The sequence below is a fragment of the Triticum dicoccoides genome, chromosome 7B (assembly GCF_002162155.2).
Source record: "Triticum dicoccoides isolate Atlit2015 ecotype Zavitan chromosome 7B, WEW_v2.0, whole genome shotgun sequence".
Lineage (NCBI taxonomy): Eukaryota > Viridiplantae > Streptophyta > Magnoliopsida > Poales > Poaceae > Triticum > Triticum dicoccoides.
Genome location: NC_041393.1, coordinates 680,797,449 through 680,805,524, shown reverse-complemented (window position 1 = coordinate 680,805,524; position 8,076 = coordinate 680,797,449).

Sequence of the window (8,076 nt, the reverse complement as noted above, 5' to 3'; positions counted from 1 at the left end):
GTGGGCGAGGGAACCTTCCTTCTTTTGAGAAAGAAACAGAGAAAGAAAGTAATGATACGGAGCCTTTCGGCTCGTTATTGCTTACCGGGGTCTGGTGCTGCACATAGTGTCAGATAACATATGCAAAAAGGATTACAGTACAAAACTGACAAGATTTGCGGGGCACATGAGCTTTACTTATGCACGGGGTCTGCGCCCGGCTCTGTACAAAGGATTACATGCAACATCGGCAAGACTTGTACAGAAGGTGGTTGTCGGAAAAGCTTCCGACAACCGCGCCCTACGGGTAAAACTTACGAAGATGTTCAATGTTCCAGGAGTTGCTCACCGGAATGCCATCTTCGGTCTCAAGGCGGACAGCGCCGGGCCTAGTGACTCGTTTCACCCGATAAGGGCCTTCCCACTTCGGCGTCAACTTGTTGGAATTCTTGGCGGACTGAACACGCCGAAGAACAAGGTCGCCTTCCTCGAAGCTTCTGGCTTTAACTTTGCGGCTATGGTAGCGACGCAAAGCTTGCTGGTAGGGAGCGGCTCGCACAGCAGCCTGAAGACGGTCTTCCTCAAGGAGCAGCGCGTCATCTTGCCGCAGCTGCTCTTGCTCGAGCTCATCATAAGCGAGCACTCGAGGTGACCCGTAAACGAGTTCCATGGGGAGAACTGCCTCTGCTCCGTAGACTAGAGCAAAAGGTGTCTGGCCAGTGGCTCGATTTGGCGTCGTCCTGATCGACCAAAGAACCACCGGCAGCTCCTCGATCCAGTTTCTTCCGCACTTGTGCAGCCTGTCGAAAGTTCTGGTCTTGAGGCCTCGCAGCACTTCAGCATTTGCCCTCTCCGCTTGACCATTGCTTCTCGGATGAGCAACAGAAGCGAAGCAGACCTTGGCGCCAAGATCTTGGACGTACTACATGAAGGTGCGGCTCGTAAATTGCGTGCCATTGTCGGTGATGATCCTGTTAGGGATCCCGAAACGGCAAACAATCGACCTGAAGAACTTGACTGCTGACTGTGCTGTCACCTTCCTCACTGGTTCCACTTCCGGCCACTTTGTGAACTTGTCGATGGCGACGTACAAGAACTCAAAGCCCCCGACAACTCGGGGAAAGGGGCCGAGGATGTCGAGCCCCCAGACCGAAAATGGCCAGAATAAAGGGATCGTCTAGAGAGCTTGAGCTGGCTGGTGTATCTGTTTGGAATGGAACTGGCATGCTTCACACTTGGTTACTTGCGCAGTTGCATCCTGGAGGGCTGTCGGCCAGAAGAAGCCTTGTCGGAAAGCTTTGCCGGCAAGTGCTCTTGCACCAATGTGGTGACCACATATGCCTCCATGTATCTCTGCCAACAGCTGTTGTCCGTCTTCCCGGCGAATGCACTTCAATTTCACACCGTTGAGTCTTATCCTGTACAGTGTGTTGTCGACAAACTTGTACATACTTGACTGCCGGGCTACTCTTTCCGCTTCTTCTTGCTCTTCGGGAAGCTCTCCTGTCTGGAGGAAACGGACAATCTGCTGCGCCCATGCTGGAGTGTGGCTCGACAACAAGGACTAAAGGCATATCTGTTGCTGTGGGATCATCCGCTTCTACGGCAAGAACCTGCGGTTCGGCCGGAGCATGATGTTCCCCGGCAAGCTTGCCGGAGCAAAACTTGTCGGGAGCGTCTGCTTCAACGGAACAAACCGAGAGGTTCGCCGGAGCAGACTGCTCCTCAGCACTCTTGGCGTCGATCTTGGGGACCTTCTTGGTGGCGGCTTCGGGAAGCTCTGCCGGAAAGTAGTCACCAGAAATCAACTTCCTCTTCTTACCCTGTCTAGTTGATGGTGTTACGGATGGCTGAGTCAGCTTGAGCACAAAGATCCCTGGTTCCACAGGTAACTTCAGTGCAGCGCACTTTGACAGGCCATCAGCAATATCGTTCTGAGCTCGTGGAACGTGCTCCATTTGCAGGCCGTCAAAGTGTTCTTCTAGCTTCCTCACTTCATCGACATATGCTTCCATCAACGGACTCTGATAGCTTTTGTTAACTTGGCGGACGACCAACTGCGAGTCACCCCTGACAATGAGTTTGTTGATCCCAAGGTCTGCTGCAATTCTGAGGCCGGCAAGCAAGGCCTCATACTCTGCGGTATTGTTCGTTGCTTGCTCCTTGGGAAAGTGCATCTGAACTACGTACTTGAGGTGCTCTCCGGTGGGTGCGATAAGCAGCACGCCGGCACCGGCGCCTTGCAGCGAGAAGGCACCATCAAAGTACATTATCCATTCTTTGCTTGCCTCTTTGACGGGGATGCTCGTTTCTGGAGTTTCTTCATCTGGTGTTGGCGTCCACTCCGCTATGAATTCTGCCAACGCTCTGCTCTGTATAGTTGAAGTACTCTCAAACTTGAGGCCAAAGCTTGACAGTTCCAGTGCCCACTCGACAATCCTGCCTGTTGCTTCTGGATTTTGCAATATCCTCTTCAACGGAAAGCGAGTGACAACTGTTATCTCATGTGCCTGGAAGTAATGGCGCAGCTTTCTCGAGGCCATGAGAAGGCCGAAAAGCAATTTCTGCACGCCAGAGTACCTTGACCTAGCCCCCTGCAGAAGGGAACTGACAAAGTAAACTGGGCGCTGCACCACTTTCTTCTGCACCTCCTTGCATGCCTGCGCAGATTCATCTTTGTCGGGGCCAGAACTTGTCGGAGAAGCCCCCCGCTTGTCGCTGGACTCACTTGCCGCGGTTGCTGGCTCATCATCTGCCTCTCTCTCCGCTACTAACGTAGCACTAACCACTTGATTGGTTGCTGCCAGATACAGCAGCAACTTTTCTCATGGCTTAGGTGCGACAAGTATTGGAGTGGAGGACAGGTACCTTTTCAAGTCTTGCAGTGCAGCCTCCGCTTCCGGAGTCCATTTCATCGGACCTGCCTTTTTCAATATTTTAAAAAACGGCAAGGCGCGCTCTGCGGACTTAGAGATAAACCTACTGAGAGCAGCCACGCAACCGGCAAGCCTTCGTACATCCTTGACGCGCTTTGGTGCTTCAATCTGCTCGATGGCTTTGATCTTGTCGGGATTGGCTTCAATCCCCCACTGTGACACAAAGAACCCGAGAATCTTGCCGGAAGGGACTCCAAACACACACTTCTCGGGATTGAGCTTGAGGTTGATCTTGCGCAGATTTGCAAAAGTTTCATCTAGATCTTGAATCAGAGTAGCTTTGTCCTTGCTCTTGACCACTATATCATACATGTAGGCTTCCACATTTCTGTGTATCTGGGGCTCAAAAGCGACGTGGACTACTCTTGCAAATGTTGATCCAGCATTCTTCAACCCGAAGGGCATCCGTACGAAACAGTATTTGCCACATGGGGTAATGAATGCGGTTTTATCCTCATCTTCCTCTGCCATGAAGATCTGATGGTATCCTGAATATGCATCAAGAAATGAAAGCAAATCACATCCGGCTGTGGAGTCAACAATCTGGTCAATGCACGGCAAGGGAAATGGGTCTTTGGGACAAGCTTTATTGACATCAGTGAAGTCTATACAAAGTCTCCATTTCCCGTTGGCCTTGCGCACGACTACAGGATTGGCCAACCACGTGGGATGGAGTACTCCTCTGACAAGGCCTGCTGCTTCCAGCTTCTTGATTTCTTCTGCGATAAACTCTTGGCGCTCCACTGCTTGCTTCCTGACTTTCTGCTTGACGGGCCGCGCATGGGGACAAACGGCTAGGTGGTGCTCAGTCACTTTCCTGGGAACACCGGGGATGTCAGACGGTTGCCATGCAAACACGTCGACATTCGCCCGCAGGAAAGCAACGAGCGCGCTTTCCTATTTGGGGTCGAGAGTGGCACTGATGATGAAGGTACCACCAGTGCCATCCTCCTAGGCGGACACCTTCTTGGTCTCTGGTGGAGCTGCTATCGTCTTCTTAAACTTGCCGGTGGAGCTCGATGGTGCGTCCTCGACGGTAGCGCAGCACTCCGAAGAGGTGCGTTTGCCGGAGTGGGCATCAGAGCTCTTGCCGGACTTGGTCCTCTTCTTCCCCCCGAGAGCTTCAGCGGCAAGTGATTTGCGATCGGCTGTAGCTGCTGCTTCTCAGTACATCTTGTCGGCGCAGATAAGGGCATCTTTCTTGTCGCCAGGGACAGAGATGACACTTATCGGGCCTGGCATCTTGAGCACATTGTATGCATAGTGAGAGGCCGCCATGAACTTGGCGAGCGCTGGACGGCCAAGGATCCCATTGTAGGGTAATGGAAATTCAGCAACGTCAAATGTGACCCTCTCAGTTCTAAAGTTCAGCTCACTGCCAAATGTGACCGGCAGCGTGATCTTTCCCTTCGGCTTGCTCCTTCCCGGGCTGATTCCTTGGAACGTGCCGGTCTCTTCGAGCTCGCTGTCAGGGATCTGGAGTTTTTGGAGGACTGCGGAGGATATCAGGTTCAAGCCGGCCCCGCCGTCAATTAGCATCTTTGTGACCTTGAGGTTGCGGATAGTTGGAGAAACCAACATCGGCAAGTACCCGACCGCAGTTACACGATCAGGGTGGTCCTCAATATCAAAGATGATAGGCGTGCTGGACCATTTCAGGGGCTTCCGTGATTCTACGAATGGCTCTGCTGCATTTACTTCCCGCATCCACTGCTTGAGTTGGCGGTGCGAAGTATGCAGAGAGGCGCCACCGTCAATGCACAGGACCTCTGTGGCTTTCTGAAATTCCTGCTCGTCGGCCTCATCATCATCCATCTCTTCGTCGTCGTCGTCGTCGTCTTCATCCTTGTCGCGGCCGCGGGGAGGTCTGTCTCCTTGCCGCTGCTTGGCCTTGCCGCGGCGTCCTCCCCGGCCGGGGCGTTTCTTGCCGGCTCCTCCAGCACCTTCCTGGGCCTTCTCCTTGTCGCGTCGCTCGTACTCAGCTTTTTGAAGCTCGACAAGCTGTTCGACCTTCTTGCAGCTCTGGAGATCGTGACCCTTGGTGCGGTGGATCTTGCAATACTGCTTGCCGGAGCTGTCCTGCTTGTCGGCGGCCGCCACAGGCTGGGCCTCCTTGCCGGAGCCACCGGCTTTAGCTTCCTTGGCGCCACCTCCATTGCCGGTCTGCTCGACAGCTAGCACTTCCTTGCCCTTCTTCCTTCTGTTGTTTCGCCGCCGGCCTTTCCTTGCCAGGGCGGCATCCTCACTGTCGGATCCTCCTGCTCCTGTATTCTCTCCGGGAAGTCTCCTCCCCTCTTCAGCGCGCGCACACTTGTCGACCAGGGCGTAAAGCTCGCTGACGTCTCTAATCTTACACATCGCCATCTCCTCCCTCATCCTGCGGTTCCGCACATTCTGATGGAACGCACTGATGATCGCGGCAGGGTGGACGTCTGGGATGTTGTGCTGTACACGGCTGAATCTTTGAATGTACTTGCGCAGTGGCTCTCCCTCCTTCTGGGCGAGTAGATGAAGATCGCTCTCTTGGCCATGTGGTTTGTGGCCGCCTGTAAAGGCGCCGACAAACTGATGGCACAGATCTGCCCAAGAGGAGATGGAGTTGTCCGGCAAGTGCATGAGCCAGGACCTGACGTTGGGCTTGAGCACCAGCGGGAAGTAGTTGGCAAGGATCTTGTCGTCTCGTCCCCCGGCAGCCTGCACCGCGATGGTGTAGATGCTGAGGAACTCCGACGGATGTGTCTTGCCGTCGTACTTCTCAGGTACATCTGGCTTGAAGTTTTTCTTGCTGGGCCACTGGACCTGCCGCAGCTCATGGGTGAACGCAGGGCAACCTACCGCGTACGGCAAGCTGCCTGGCTCCCCCGGCGCGTGCATGTCGACAGAGGGCCCAGCGCGCTGGTCAGATTGACGCCGCGCTTCTCTTCGGCGCTCGATGCGAGTACGAGCGTCCTCTTGTTGCCGTTCATGGAGAACTTGGCGCTGGTCGCGACGAGCTCGTGGGTCCGAAGACACGGTGGAGTCGCTGTCGGGATGGACCCGGCGAGTCGGTGATCTTGGCCTTCGCAGTGGAGAGTGCATGGAAGTTGCACCTCCTCTGGTCTCGTTGCCATCGGCTCGCGTCTGGCAGTCCTGCCGCGGTAGCGGGGTGCTTGGTTGCCGCGTAGCGTCGCCGTTGGCGAAGCCGATGAGGCTCTGGATAGTGGCCCTCCACTCATCGGTCTTGTCCGCCGGCGGAGGGTAGTCTAGGAGCAGCTGAGCTCATGCCAAGGCTTCTGCTGGAGTGGTGGGAGGCGGAGGTGTACGGTGCGAGGAGCGGGACATGCTCGGACTCCTAACCATGTTAGAAGGAGCAGTGTCCCGTCCAGCCAACCGTACTTCGCTCGAGCCAGCATGTTGGCGTGCATGCTGGTCTTGGACGCCACGAGACCCACCAGCTTGATCTTGGCTCAGCGGACGTATGGCGCTGCGAACGCCATGACGCTGCTGGTCTCGCGCCTCCTGAGACGGGCGCGGTACGCGCATGGACGCCGAGGCCTGTGCCGCCTTGTCCTTGGACTTGGCTGCACTGAGAGCTCCCTCGTCGACGCCCGTTCTTCCGCCGGCGTCCACTCCAGCACCCGTTTGCTCCGGGGGCGGTGAAAGCGACGCAGACGGAGCAGCTGCTTCCGAAGCCTTCTTCTTCGGTGGCATGTCGATGAAGACGATGAAGATTTAGCTCGCGCGCACGCCGGATCGGGTTCACACGATCTCGACGCCCCCTACCTGGCGCGCCAAAGATGTCGGGGAAACTGATCCACGAGCACCTATGGGGACCGGCGGGCCGAGCCCCTTTCAATTCGGTGAGGGCGGAGGTCGAGCAAAGAGCGGATCGAGGCGGTGCACACGAGCAGTTTACCCAGGTTTGGGCCGCACGGATGCGTAAAACCCTACTCCTGCTTGCTAGATTTTATTGAATTCTTTCTCGGGAGCGAGGGACGCTACCGGACCGAGCGTGAGAGTGTTTCTGGTGTCTCCCCTGAGCCGAACTAACCGAACCCCCTCTACGTTGCGCATGGGCCTCCTTTTATACTCTCAAGGGGTCACCGACAGGTGGCAACGTAGACGAGAGGGGTAGAAATGGAAAAGGATGCGGTAGGTGCAGCTACCGCTACTGTAGATACAGTGCACCCTACCTAACTCTGACGGCAGGGGACAGGGGCATTGAATGCCCGTCCGAGTTGCCTAAACAGTGCAAAAAAGTGTCCGTTAGGAGCGCCTCCGTTTGCCACGATGGCCTCCTCTTCATCTCCGCTTGCCACCGCGTACCCCTGGCTGCACAGGCTCCCGCCACGCGCCCCTGAGAAAGCCTCACGGTGACACGTGGGCGGGTGCGCTGGAGCGCGGGTATAGAGTGGCAGCTGGCCCCCGGCAAGTACCTTGCCGGGGTCGTCGTCTTGTCGCGTCCGAAAGCTTGTTGCTCGCGATGTCGGATCTTGCCGGGACGTGTGGTGCGTTGCGGTAAGTTTCTTGTGGTGCCGTGGTTGGCCTTCCCGGCAAGCTCCTCTTGCCGGGGCCTTGTCTCTTCCCGGCAAGCTCCTCTTGCCGGGGCCTTGTCTCTTCATCTTAAATACTTTGTTCCTGAGTGGCTCCAAGGGAACCCACGGAGGACCCTGGCGGTCGTCCGACAAGCCTTGCCGCGGGGTGCTGCAACTGCCCGTGCACAAGTTCGGGATACTAGGGTACCCCTACTCTAGTACACCGACAAACATCATCACCAATAAGAGAAAAATAACGGAAGCTGAAATCTCCACTATGCTTGCTAATTATACTTTTAAGGATGGAGTACCTAAAAAACTTGGAGATCCGGGAATACCAACTGTACCTTGCTCCATTAAAAGAAACCATGTGAAAACTGCTTTATGTGATTTTGGAGCCGGTGTTAGTGTTATGCATTTATCTTTATATAAAAGACTTGATTTGAACAAACTCACAGCTACTGAAATATCTTTGCAAATGGGTGACAAATCAACTGCCATACCTATCAGTATTTGTGAGGATGTGCCCGTTGTTGTTGCTAATGTTACTATTTTGACTGACTTTGTTATACTTGAGATGCCTGAGGACGACAACATGTCGATTATCCTTGGTAGACCCTTCTTGAATACTGCAGGGGCTGTTATTG